Raw genomic sequence first — 13,923 nt, 5'->3', positions numbered from 1 at the left:
AAATAAATAAATCTTTGTAAAAAAAAGTCATCCACAAGGGCATTTCCTCAGCCCTTTTCACAATGTGAGGCGATCTGGCCACCGTATCTCGTAAACTCTGAGATGGGGCATTTTCACACATCAGCATGGGTTGGAGGTACAGCCGCGTCCGTACAAAGACACACGGGGAAGCCTGCCCCAGGGGTCTGATGTTGTAAATCATTTCCTGAGCTGAACAGGAGAGGCGCTGGCTCAACCTCCGGGGGGCAGCAGCCTGTCCCTGCTGTGAGCTCTTTATGAAGGCATCGTCTCGAAGACAGGTGCAGTAGCTTTTGTATCGCACAACAGATGTGTCGAAAGAAGAGTGTAGTGGCCAGTAAAAGAAATGCACACATCATGAAGGTCTCAGGGGTGCTGTGTTCATGTTGTCCTGACCCAACAGAGGGATGTTCTAATTTTGTTATGCTACCAAAGGACACAGGGTGATGTGGCAGCAGGAAGTGACCGTGCATCTGGTGTGTCCCGATCAGCCCCAGTTCATGCCAGTTGTCCCAACGTGGAAAATACGTTACATTTTTTTCTCTCTTTTTGCTCTATATTAGGTTTCCCATGCTAACTGATTTCAGAGGAGGAACGGATTTCCTGTCCAAAGCCTCCAAGCCACCCTCTTCCCAGACTTGGAAAATAGTGGGCCAGATCAGTCACCCAAGATGAGAACACCAGTGGCCCTCGCTTTGGGCGAACCATGAGACTGCGGCCACAAATTGTTAAGTATTCAGTCTGAGGACATGTAAGAGAACGAAGTCAATGCCCCAAAATAAATAGGGTCCAGTTTGTGGATGTGACTTTGTGGTCAAAGAAGCTTTGTAGAGACTTAATCATCTGATTTCAGGGATGTCTGTGCTGGAGAAGACCTCAGAGATCGGACCATCTTCAAATGAGGGAGAAGCTGGCCCATGAAGGGGGCTGCCTGCCATCGCCAGACCAGTGGGTACCGGATTCAAGTCTCGGGTTTTCCTGCTGTCTGCGGGACATGTTCTCCCAGGCTGTGCGGGCTGCCGGAGACACCACAGAGGGCTCTGACGACTTTTGGAAGAGAAGGCAGGAACGATAGCTGCCCCACCAAAAAAGACAGGTGTGTGCCTGCCAGCCACCTCGCATCCCACCCCCTCTCAGCAAACCCTGCCCCTCCAGGTGGACCACGCATTCCGTTTGCACACTTGCGTGGTACTTTTTGGGGATCGGGGTGCAGATACAGGGTGTGAGGGAAGGAGCAGAAATTCCTGATTCCAGCCCCACCTGAGCCTCCCAGAAATTCAATCTCAGATTCCACTGGAGAAGGTTTGGATGCCGTTACCATGTAGCACGGTAGCGGGTCCTCAGCTCCAGTCAGACCTTCTGCACAATTAGCACCCTATTTTCTAGTAAATTCAATGCCTCGCCTTTGGTGGTCCCCCACCCACAGATGTGATTGCTGCAGCCTATGCTTCCTTGCCTTCCCTCCCCCTCCCCTCTCAGGAAATTTCAAAAGGATCCCATCTGGCATTCAGCATCTTTATGTTTGTTCTTTTTATAAATCTGTTCTATGATGAAATTAAGGGTTAGGCTTTCTGGTCATGTGATTCTTCCTGACTTCCACAGTCATCCATCCTTTCTGGATTAATGCATGCTAAGTATTTCCATGTTTTCCCACAACAACATCACGGTGCCTGGATTCTCACTCTGTGCGTGGCTGTGCCCGGCTCCCAGCACTAGCTCTGCCCCATGACCAGGTCTGGGAAAGCTACACGGGAACTGGTAAGAGATAACAGGAATCAGCAGGTGGGAGCTTCCCTTTTGGGCAGGGGTCCTCACGGGTGTCATCCCCAGGGTCGAGGGTGCAGGCTTGCTCCTCGGCAAGGTGGAAACAAATGAGCATTTCTCTCGCAGTAGCTGAGCCAGCATTGCTCAATGTTTTATTCACCTTTCTCATGGGCAGTGTTCTTTCTTACCAAGTCCGATTAGAAATGCTCAGATGACCATGTCTATAGATTTGCAATTCTGACCTCACATTAGAATCACCTGGGAACTTCGAAAAATCCCCGTACCTGGACTCTATCCCATACCAAGTAAGTCAGAATCTCTGGGCATCAGTACTAAAAAAAAAATAAAGTAAAATAATCCCCAGATCATACCATCGTGCAGCCATGCTTGAGAATCAGCTTTTACAACAGCGCTCCTCAAACTTGAACTTGTGGCGCGAATCATCAGGGCATCTAACTAAAATGCAGATTCTGAATTAGTAGGTCTGGGGAGAGGCCTGGGATTCTGCATTTCTGACATGCTTTCAGATGGTCTGGATGCTGCCGGTCCAGGATCGCATTTTGAGTAGCAAGGATCTATAACAAGATTTGGTAAACCATGGCTCCCAGGCCAGATGCCTATTTTTGTAAATAGAGTTTTATTGGGGGACAGTCATGCCCAGCTAGGTGGTTATAACAGACTGTACCCAAAAGAGAGCCTAAAATATTTACTATCTGGCTCTTTATTGAAAAAGTGTGCTGACCCGTGTATCACGGGTTAATGCTGGCATATTTGTCATAAACGCTCAGTATGCCATGCTCATTATCAGATGATAGAGGGTCTCACTGGAGGGTCATGATGAATTTTGAAGTCCCAGAATTATTAGCTTTTCTGATCGCCTTTTGAAGCTTTCAGATTTGCTTTACAATTCTGGTAGTGAAAATTGTTTGTGTGTACCCCAAAAAGGAAGGATAGTTTGTACTCTTCTGACTATTGCTTGGCTAATGTCTTAAGCTGTACAATCTATTATCCATAAAATTCTAACGGATCATACCATTTATAAGAGTTTTTTACATTTAAAAATTATACAAGTAATATGTTTGTTGAGAAAACATATATATACACATATATATGTACACATACACACATATATAGTTTTTATAGTTTGAATACCCAAAATAACCACGAGGATGTTTCAGCAGATAACTTTTCAGGGCATTTCTATATATACACATACCATATGTCACAGGGCCAACTGAGCTGTAGCGTCAGTTTTCTCATCTCTTAAGTGGGGAGAATAATAACACCTTGGTGAAATAGTAGAACGTATTGCTTGCTCTCTGCCCGCAGCTCCTGATGCAAGGCTCCTGAAACTCTTGTCATTTCCTAAGTGCCAAGAACACCAGGAACATCTCTTGTTGCGATAGTCAGTCTTCAAGACCATCTCTGACACAGGGCTCCTGATGCCTTGTGTATTCCTAAATGGTAAGAGCACTAGGGACAACTTCTGTTCTAGTGAGGCTACCTTGGGTGGGCTTTTGGATGGGGGCTGGTCACCAGAAGGACCAAACCCTGGTAGGAAGCTTGGGATTTTCAGCCTCCCTGCCCAGTTCTCTTGAGAAGGGAGAGGGGCTAAAAATGGACTTAATGATCAGTGAGGCCTACCTGAGGAAACTCCATAGAAACCCAAGAATACAGGGTTCGGAGAGCCTCCAAGTGGAACACCTGGAGTTGCTGGGAGAGTGGGTACTGGCCCCGTTCCACAAGTGGGTACTCGCCCTACACATCTCTGGCATCCGAATGTCCATCGTACCCTTTAGAATACTGTTTAACAAACTGGGAAATGTGTTTCCCTGAGTTCTTTGAGCTGTTGTAGCAAATTGATCAAACTTGAGAAGGGGGTCACAGGAACCTCTGGTTGATAGCCGGGTAGCAACCTGGGCTTGCTAGGGGCATCCTGACTTGGAAGGAGACACGAAAACTGCAGTCCATAGCAGGTTAGTCAGAAGCATAGGTGATTAACGGGGCTTGTGTCGGGTAGCTGAAGGTGAGGGGATAGTCCCATAGGACTGACTGGAAACTTAACCTGTGAGATCTGACAGTGTCTCTGGGTGGACAGCATCAGAATGGAATTAAATTGTAGGACACCCAGCTGGTGTCACACAGAATTGGCTTGATGTGGGGAAGACCCTCCCAACACGTTTGGTGACCAGAAGGGTCAGAGGCGTGAGTGTCTCACGTGAGTGTGGTCGTTGTGTAAAAGCAATGGGAACACACAGGAGAAACACAGGACAGAAAAGCATAGTAGGAGGAACCAGAGTTTTCCCTACATAGGAAGGAAAAAACAGGTTTTTCTTAAAACCTGCCTCATGGGGTTGTTGGTAAGATTGAATGACATCATGTCTATAAAGAGCTGAGCGCATGTTAATAGTTCAGGATACATTAAATTTTGGAAATGGGATTCTACTGATGTATAAACAACCCTGGGGAGTTTGAGGGCCATAAAACTGGCACCCTTCATTTCCGTGTCACTCTGTGCTGGAGAGAATTTGGCTGTAAGACCACACCCGCCTCTGCGGGAGGCTGAGAAGTGCCGTGTGGCTGGGCTGACCAACCCAACACAGAGCCAGGACTGCGGGTCGGGGAGGGGTGGAGAGTGGAATTTGGTGGAAAGCTAATCTCTGCCACATATATTTTACCCATTTTTCTGTGGGACTGTTTGTCTTTTGCTTTTTGATATGTGGAAAGAGTTTATAAATGAATGATAGTAACTTTTTGATTCATGTATATTGCAAAATTTTTCTTTTCTTTCTTTCTTTTTTTTTTTTTTTGTTGAAACTCCTCTATTTTACTATCCAAATACTGTTTTGGGTCTTTTACCACAAGGCCAAGAAATATCCAGCCCCCCACATCAAATGCTGCACGCTGCCCTTGTACACACGGAGTCAGACAATTGTATGGTGCCAATTTTAAATACAATTTTATTTAAGACACTGCATTTTCCACTTAACAATACAGTGCTTACAAAGTGCAATGTTTATGTCCTTTCCCTGTGCACATATTCCATATTCAAGTATCAAGAATGCCCAGTTTATTTACTTTAGCAGCTCAACGTTTTTCTTTGACATCCTTTTTCATGTTTCACTTTGTCTATGGAATTTTCTCTCTTTAATATAACTTGTTAATATGTGCACATGTACATATTTTTTTGAAAAGATTTTATATATTTATTTGACAGAGATAGAGACAGCCAGCGAGAGAGGGAACACAAGCAGGGGGAGTGGGAGAGGAAGAAGCAGGCTCGTAGCATAGGAGCCTGATGTGGGGCTCGATCCCAGAACGCTGGGATCACGCCCTGAGCCGAAGGCAGACGCTTAACCGCTGTGCCACCCAGGCGCCCTGTGCACATGTACATATTGTAGAAAAACTTAAAAACAATAAAAAGGATGAATTGGAAAATTAAAATTGCTCAGAACCCAACCACTTCACGCAACAAGTCTGCTAACACCTTGATGTAACTGGGGTGTGTGTGTTTCTTTACACATGATTGGGTTTTTGCTCTATATTTGGTATATAATTTTATATCCTGATTTTTTTAAAAGATTTTATTTATTTATTTGATTGAGAGAGAGGCAGCAAGAGAGGGAACACAAGCAGGAGGAGTGGGAGAGGGAGAAGCAGGCTTCTCGCTGAGCAGGGAGCCCGATGCAGGGCTCAATCCCAGAACCCTGGGATCATGACCTGAGCCGAAGGCAGACGCTTAACAACTGAGCCACCCAGGAGCCCCTATATCCTGATTTTTTTATTTAAAACTCTATCATGAGCATTTTTCTATGCCACTGGAATTTATCTAATAACATAATTTTAATGACTGCTTAGTATTCTATCATATAGATGTTTTATTTAATAGTTTTTCACTATTGCAATTAATTTCTCTGGAAATGTCTTTCTCCACGAATCCTCGGCCACTCCTTCACGCATGCAGTAACTGGGCATCGAGCCCTCACAATGTGCCAGGCCCTGCGCTGGGGTTAGGAAGCCACCAGCTAAAAAGCAGATGTCATCACTCTTGTCTCGGGGCTCACAGTTTCACACTGTTTTCTTAGCATGAGTGTCTAGAAGTGGAATTGCGTTTGTCAAGGAGATAGAGAGAAGCTGAGCTGGAGGAAGCGGCTGAGGCCTGTGAAGGGAGGAGCACCGAGCAGGGCTCTGCCAAGTCCTGCTTCTGAGGGGATGACGTCACCTTCCCTGAAGGCTACGCTGCCTCTGAACAAGCTTCTTGTGAACAGACTCTGATGTCCCGTTGTCTGCGCAGCTCCAAGCTGTCGTTCCTTTAAGGTTTGGTTCTAACTTCTCTTAAAACATAGATATAATAAGGAAGCCATATGCATGTGTTCCTCAGGAAGGAGTGGACTTTAGTGTCACGCAGGACAGCATCTGGGATCTTTGGTAGGGTGGCTGATGAAAGAAGCTATAATCATTGTAGAGGGCAGTTCTGCCCTGATATTTGTGGGGCCTCAAGCAAGTGTACAAATGAAGTCCACATACCATAGGTCGAACTGTTGAACCAAATACATTCTTATTTTCCTGCCTTTGCAAATAGACCTTCATGACTACCTGAAGGCCAGGTTCAAGTTCAGAATTTCTGGGCTCTTTGAGGTTATATGCAGCAGTGCAGGACGGCCCACTCTAGGCCTGTGGCCTGTGCCCCCCTTCTCCTCTCATCCCCGACACCCAAAGGGCCTCTAAGCTCCATCCACACCCCCCTGACAGCCTTGCCACTTTGCCCCCAGGGTCTGGGGTGGGGGGTGATCCCAAGAGGGCAGACCTTGGGGAATAGGTGATCCCAAGAGGGCAGCCCTCAAAGTGGGAAAGGCAGTTTGGGCAGGAAATGGAGGCTCCCAATTACCTGGACTAGGGGTTACAGAAAGATACACGGGCTCCAAGAGGACTCATGTTCACTCCAAAGTGAGTAGGGAGCTAGATTGGGGCGCTGGGACAGAAGGGCCTGGGTCTAAGGTGTACTGTCAACAGCTACCATTACAGAACTGTACTCTGTCCCAGATCCTGCTCTCCATGACTTCTGTGCATTGTTACTTCCAAATCACGGAGTGGTCAAGGTGCTTGTTCGGCTCACAGGTGGCAATGGCCCAGCCAGGATTCCATCCTGACGATCTGAATCCAGAATCTACACTCTTAACTGCTGCAGGTTACTGCTTCTCATAAAAGGCCGGGAAGCTCTGGATTAGATTATGAGACCTACTTCCTTCCCTGTGATGTGATTCAGCTTTGCAAGGACGGCAGCTCCTAGTCTGGCCTGCTCTGTGTGAGGCGAGGCCCCGAGAGCTTTGAAGGTGCTACCTCTGTGACTCCAAGAGTTCACACCCCCTCTCTCCTGTAGACAGTATCAAGACGTACGTTCTATTACTAGATATTCCAAATTTGAACTTCGTTGATCATTTGTGAAAATATGCTATAGTTTCACCTCTGAATTTTGTCAGGATGATCTCCTTAAGTGGGATGTTAAAATGCTTCCTTCTGGATGGACCTTTCTCTTGTCATCATGGAAACTACATGGTTCTCTCCTGTTTCTAGCAGATCACATTATGGAGGAAATTCCCTTGGAAAAGCTCCTAAGTCTAGGTTTTGCCAAAATAAAAGTATTTTATCAAAAAAAATTTGGACTCTAGAAGCCTTTTTCTTTCTTTCTTTTTTTTTTTAAAGATTTTATTTATTTATTTGACACAGAGAGAGACAGCCAGCGAGAGAGGGAACACAAGCAGGGGGAGTGGGAGAGGAAGAAGCAGGCTCATAGCGGAGGAGCCTGATGTGGGGTTCGATCCCATAACGCCGGGATCACGCCCTGAGCCAAAGGCAGACGCTTAACGACTGAGCCACCCAGGCGCCCCTAGGAGCCTTTTTCTGAGTTTCACTATCTTGGCTCTATAGATAGTGTTTTGGCCAGGGCTGTGGTCTTGTGTTTCATGCCATTCCTGCATTGTGGGTTTTGGAGCAGTAACTGGATCTTTAGACAGTCCTTCACTGCCCCCTCCATGCAGGCCAGCGTGGGAGCTTTGGTGAAGGACCTTGGGAGAACCCCAGTCTCCATGGCCCTCATTCCCCCAGCAGTGTTCTCTGTAGTACCCTAACGGGCACGTGGAATGAATACTACCCCTAAATTAAATCTATAAAATACTTCATATCTCCCGTATTACTCCCCCTTGGACTGAGTTAATGGGCAAAGGACTAAGAATAATCAATGTAGAATTTTGGCCAGTCTGATAACTCCCTGGCACCATTCTGGAAAATGTGAAAGTGGAGGAAAATTCTATATAATTGCCCAAGTGGGAACGATTTCGACAAGCACATGGTTCTTCCCACAGGCAGTGGCGGGACGATTCTGGGTTTGATTGTTCTCACGTAGCCAGTGGTGAAAGAATGTGTCATTCTCGTGCTTGTTACCCTTTGGCTCCCTATAGCAACTGCTCTCTGGGTCTGTTCAGAGAGCTCGTGGGATGAGAAGGGCTGCGTGTTCCTCCTACATGGGTGTTTTGTGTCTGTTCATGAGTTACAGACAGATTCGGGCAGTGTCTAAGTCTCAGGCTCAATTTTCTCTCCTCCTCAGACTACTGTTTGGTGACAGTTGGGAGCCCTCTGCCAGTGTGCCTTTAGGAGAATGATCTCATTATTCAGCATCCCAAGTTGTCAGTTCTAGCCCTGGCTGTGCTGATTCCAAAATTTGACATGGACATCCACCTTTGTGTGTCTCATTTCACTGATGGTCAGTGGAGACAGAAGCACCTGCCTTACCTATCTGGAGAGTGGGGCAGGCATCTAACGGAGGATTATTCCACCAGACTTGGTGGGGTGGGGGGTGGTTAATGAAGGAGAGAGAAAGGTGAGCAAGCCACGGCCCCTGCTGTCCATGGAAACCAACAGGTAAATGACTAACTCTGGCATGTGGATAAAAGGACTTTGAAACTTTGCAGTGCTTTGTATAAGTAGTTATTGCTGTCGAGCCCTTGTGGAGTGACCATAGCTCGGGAGGCAGTGCCAGTCTGGGAATCTTAGGAGCTGACTTAGTCCACGTTATCAGTCCCAGTAGAAAACATCTGCACTAGGCACCGAGAACAAGCTCACAGTTCATCTCACGGTCGTTTCTGGAATTGTAGACAAGTGCCTAGGTAGAAACGGCTATTAAGGACCGATGTCAAGAAAAACAAATCCATTTAGTCAGAGTTTTCCAAAACTGTGTTCCGTACTCATTTTGGAGATGTTAGTAAGTGTGGTAAAAAAAAAAAAAAAAAAGACGTATTGTGGGTTAAAATAAGTTTGGGAGATGTTGGCTATGCTACCTGTCCCTTGACAATGTGTAATGCATGTTAGCAGATTAAAGACCCCCTAAACTGAGAAGTTTTAAATTAAATAAATCTGTTAATTTTGTTTAATTTAAATTTGTACATATATGACTTTTTAGGGTCCCATTTTATAATTCCTGGTTGCCAAGCGTTCTTCAAGGCACCGGTTTGGGAAATGCTGAGAGCTAAAGGTGTGGCAAACATTGCAGGTGATTGCGAGAGGAACCAGGTGAAAGATTATAGGTGCGTTGACCCAAATCTACTTCCAGGAGTAGAAAACAAAAGCAATCCAAAACTTACGATCTATAGATGGAATCAGAAAATCAAAACACGGATATGAATGCTTACTCATTATTATTATTATTATTTATGGTTTTATTTATGGTTTTATTATTTATGGTTTATGCAGGGGTGCGAATGTGCCGATTCATCAGTTTACCTTTCTTATTAACTCACTTGAATATTTCTTATTTAAAACCACCATGTTGGGGCACCTGGGTGGCACAGCGGTTAAGCGTCTGTCTTTGGCTCAGGGCGTGATCCCGGCATTATGGGTTCGAGCCCCACATCAGGCTCCTCTACTATGAGCCTGCTTCTTCCTCTCCCACTCCCCCTGCTTGTGTTCCCTCTCTTGCTAGCTGTCTCTATCTCTGTCAAATAAATAAATAAAATCTTTTAAAAAAAAAAACCACCATGTTATTTTAGATCTAGATTTGAATCTTGAATGTTACTTTTACAAATTTGGGTGAGTCTCGTGACCCATTTACCATGAATGAAGATAAAACCTGGCTGACAGGGCTGTTGCGAAGAGGGAAAATAATTGCATTGTGCTTGGCGTACGGTAAATACTCTGTAGATGGTTCCTCTCTTCTGCCCTACAAACTATTACTACAAACAACCATGGCAGCTCTCCATGAAGTCTGTGTGTTTGAAATGCAGCGATTACTCAGTGCACGAGGCCGCTACAGAATGGAGGAAAAATGTTTTTCATGCTTATTCATCTTGTGCAGTCAAAGAAGAAAAACCTAAAATAGATTTCTTGAATTCTGGTGCCACTTCCCTCTTAACCCCAAGACAGGAGACTGGGCATGAGTGTGAATCCATCACAGAAAGCTGAGGTGGCACTGTTGTCACTGTGATTGTGGCAAGCCAGGAGTCTGGGGATAGTCCCTCTTCTGGCTGCGGCTGACTAGGGCCAGGACTGATGTCACCCAACAAGCTCACTTCCTTTGCCCAATTTTTCTTCTTACGTGTGTGCTTAAATAATTTGAGAGGGAAAGTTTCTGCCAAAAAACCCAGAGGGAAGTGGCACTTATTTTTATACCCCTGGTGTCTTAAAGCCTGGGACTTGCCTTCCTATAGTATTTTCACTTTGAAGAAGTTAGGACCATCCATCGATCCATTAGCAACATCCAACATCAACACTGACTAAACACCCACTGTGTACCAGTCTATCGGGAACCTGCCTCATGGAACGTAATGACCAGAAGGGAATAACATTAGGGTGTAAATCACCCAATGGAGGGCCCCCATGTAGCTGTGTGTAGGCTGTCACCAGAGATAATGTTCTAGGTCACCAGCAGTCTGTCATAAGGCATGACTAAATTGTAGCCGTCATTTGAAAGTTTCAGGATCCACTTTCAAGAGAAGAAATGAATAAATATTGAGTTCCTGTTAACCATTTGAGGACACTTAGCCTTTTTGTCTTTATTCACCAGTCAGTCCTGGGTTTGAGACCCTCTGATAAGAATGAAGCCATCTTGGCTTCTAAACAGGTGGAACTATTGGCTGAGACATACTTTTACTGTTTGACACGAAGACACGGACACCTAACATAATTCACCTTTGTTTGACAAGACCGAAAGCCTTCATGGGTACATTTGGAACAAAACAGTGCAAGTAGCAGGGCTTCTGATCCAATACGTGGAAAAACTCATGTACTGGGCACACTTTTCTGAATCATTCTCTGATTAAAATGTAGGAAGAACAGACCTCAAGAAACTAGAAAAGAAGGCACGTAGGTGGAACTAGCAAAGGAAGGTTGGCTTATGAGAGCTAGGCCCTATGGTCAGAGATCACCTACATGTCACATTCAATCTTCCTAAAAGTCCTATAAAATAGTTTCTTTTTCCCAAACAGATCTGAATAAGGAGACAAAAATGATTTCCACATCATTAATTGCTGAGAACAGTCACCCTGATATTAGGTAGCAGCAGATAATGGTCTTTAGCACAAAAAGGTAATGACTAAGAACGTCAGGGGGCCCTACACTTTCCCAACCAGGTGGAACACGACCCACAACCTAATGCTACCAAGATCTTAATCCGAACATTAACCTAAACTTAACGCTAACGCTAAAGATAACTTTACACTAACTCTAACCCTAACGAGAATTAACCCTAAGGGATAAACTCTAACCATAACCCTAGCCCAGATCCCAAACCCTAAACCCTAAACCCTAAACCCTAAACCTGAACTTAACCCGACTCATACCCCTACCCTTATGCCTACCTGAAACTCCAACTCTAATCCGACCCCTAACCCAAACCCTGAACCTAACCTTCCCAAACCCTAATCGTAACTCTAAACCCTAATCCTAACCCTATATCTAATCCCTAACCCTAACCCCTAACCCTAACCCCTAACCCTAACCCTAACCCCTAACCCTAACCCTATCAGATAAACCACTGGCAATCATCATGAGACATCAGCTTCCTCAGCCCCCAAATGGGAATAACAATGATGCTAAAATGGAAATAGTAACAGGAGGGGTCCAAGCTTAGGTTTTGGTTTTAGGTTTAGAGTTTAGGTATTTGAATCCAGAGTCTACCACTTACAAGTTGTGTGACCTTGGGGAAGTTACTTAAATTCCTTGGGCTTCAATTTCCTCATCGGACACTGAAGAAAAACAATAGTACCTCCCTCAGAGTATTTTTGCAAGGATTAAAGTGATGAATAAATGTATGCAGGTAAACACTGAGCATAGTGATTAGAAGGTTGTTAAGGACTCAATCAAAGTTAGCCCCTGTGATGACCCACACTGACTAACTCACACTGTTGTCACTCCTGAAGCTTAAAAGCAATAACAAGTATACGAAGGTGTTTTGTCAACTGTAAAGTTTACCCTGTCATGTTACGTATCATTAGCCGTGGTAATAGTTGTGGTTGTAGTGTGCTTACTATTAATACTTTTCTTTGCAGTTATGCTCCAAGAAAGACCAAATGAGTCAGCTACTCCTTACGTTGGAATATAAAGACGTCAACCAACTATCTTTGGATATCAGGAGCAAACATTACACTGCACCAGATAAGATCCAATTCACCTGGAGTGGCCATTATAGGAGAAATGAACATCGAAGAGGGAGATATTGGCTCTAATCCATAACATAGTTGATCTTCTCCCCCAGCCACTACTGGCACCACCTAGCATTCGTTCCTCAACCAAGGATTCATTCCAATCAATTCAGCTGGAAAAGTGTGCCAAAGAACAACCTGGACATAGAGAAGAGAGCAATCCAGCATGATGGCGTATGTGTGAGACATGACAGAAGCTCCAGGTCCACAGCTGTCCCCTCTAGAACTACATCAGTATGCCCAGCTCTCCAAAAGCTGGTTCAAATCCTTTGCAAGGAAATCAAAGAAGCTGATACCTTTCCAGAATGGGTATGGCAAATTGCTGCCCGTACGCTGATACTCCCCTCTCCCATCATTGTTATTCCCATTTGAGGGCTAACTGATGGTCTCATTCTTTCCTGCTGAGCCCGGGTGGAACTTGAGAATCCCTCCCAGCAGAGCACACCAGGCATAGGGTGCTGAAAGACTGGAGTTTTTATGCAGGGTGAAATCCAGTGGTAATCTCACTTTATAATAGTCCCCCACACCAGCTCCCTGTGTGGTGAGGACATAGGTATTTGTCCTCATCTTGGCCAATGGGACACATTGTGTGTCTCATTGCTGATGAAAGTTCCCTCTCTTTTGATCATATAAGTAGATACATCTCTACATCTTAGTGTGTAAAAAAAAAAAAAAAGGCAAGAATTTGTTTTCCTTTTATATGTTTGGATTTCCATGGTGAGGGAGGTATAAAATTCAATTAATTGTTAAAATAACCCTCCCCAAACGCACATGAAATAAAATCTTTTACTTCCTGGAAGGAAACAAGAGCTTAGCTCGTCTCTCCTCTGTGGGTGCTCAGAATGTCCACAGTGACCCAGTTACCATAGCGAGAGCTTCCTTTTCAGAGCACAGCGGAGAGGCAGCCAGCTAAGAATGTGTTCAACAGTCATGTGATTCTTTCCTGCTCCCACAGACACCAATTTCGTTGTAAGCTCTATGCATTCTTGCCTCCTCCCTCTATACAGCCGTGTGCTCCCAAGGTTCCTCACCCTTGGTGTGGGGCCAGCCGAGGTTCTGGGAGCAGCCGCTTTTCTCCTGGTCCTATTTTGAGTTCTTTGATAGGTGAGGCTCTGGGTGAAGCCCAAGGCATGGGCAGGATGCTGTGAGAGCCAAGAGCAAAACCGAGCTTCCCCTTCTTCAGACTGTTACGCCAGTCAAGCCTCAGTGGTAGACCAATGCCTGACATGAGCCTTCTGGTCAAGGTAGTGGTCGCGAGACGGAAGCTACCACTATAGGCTTACTTGCCGCAGATCCTAATTTCTTACTACTCTCGCCAGCTCTGACCTCTTTTTTCTTTAGCTAATCGATGATAATAATAATAGTAGCCACTTTCTTATTAAGCACATACTATCAGCCTTACTATAGGCTAGATGCTTTATATACATTATTTAATTTAATCCTTTGATCT

The 13,923-nt window shown here is 45.1% G+C and overlaps 2 long non-coding RNA genes across 4 annotated transcripts; both read left to right on the top strand.

Annotated features, from left to right (window-relative positions):
- Positions 1-595: 595 nt before the first annotated feature.
- On the top strand, positions 596-7,429 carry LOC105240045. 3 transcript variants are annotated; one of them, XR_004625405.1, is made up of 6 exons: positions 596-769; positions 872-1,114; positions 1,621-1,776; positions 3,112-3,246; positions 5,868-6,099; positions 6,826-7,429. It is a non-coding gene; the product is annotated as an uncharacterized LOC105240045 (long non-coding RNA). The 3 variants fall into 3 exon arrangements; XR_002143831.2 differs by having other exon boundaries at positions 596-1,114; XR_002143832.2 differs by lacking the exon at positions 1,621-1,776 and having other exon boundaries at positions 598-1,114.
- A 1,803-nt stretch (positions 7,430-9,232) lies between these two features.
- Positions 9,233-13,272, top strand: LOC117802297. The gene is made up of 2 exons (XR_004625406.1): positions 9,233-9,362; positions 12,321-13,272. It is a non-coding gene; the product is annotated as an uncharacterized LOC117802297 (long non-coding RNA).
- Positions 13,273-13,923: the final 651 nt, after the last annotated feature.

This window comes from Ailuropoda melanoleuca, chromosome 5 (assembly GCF_002007445.2).
Source record: "Ailuropoda melanoleuca isolate Jingjing chromosome 5, ASM200744v2, whole genome shotgun sequence".
Classification (NCBI taxonomy): Eukaryota; Metazoa; Chordata; class Mammalia; order Carnivora; family Ursidae; genus Ailuropoda; species Ailuropoda melanoleuca.
This window is presented reverse-complemented; position numbering and strand designations above follow the sequence as displayed.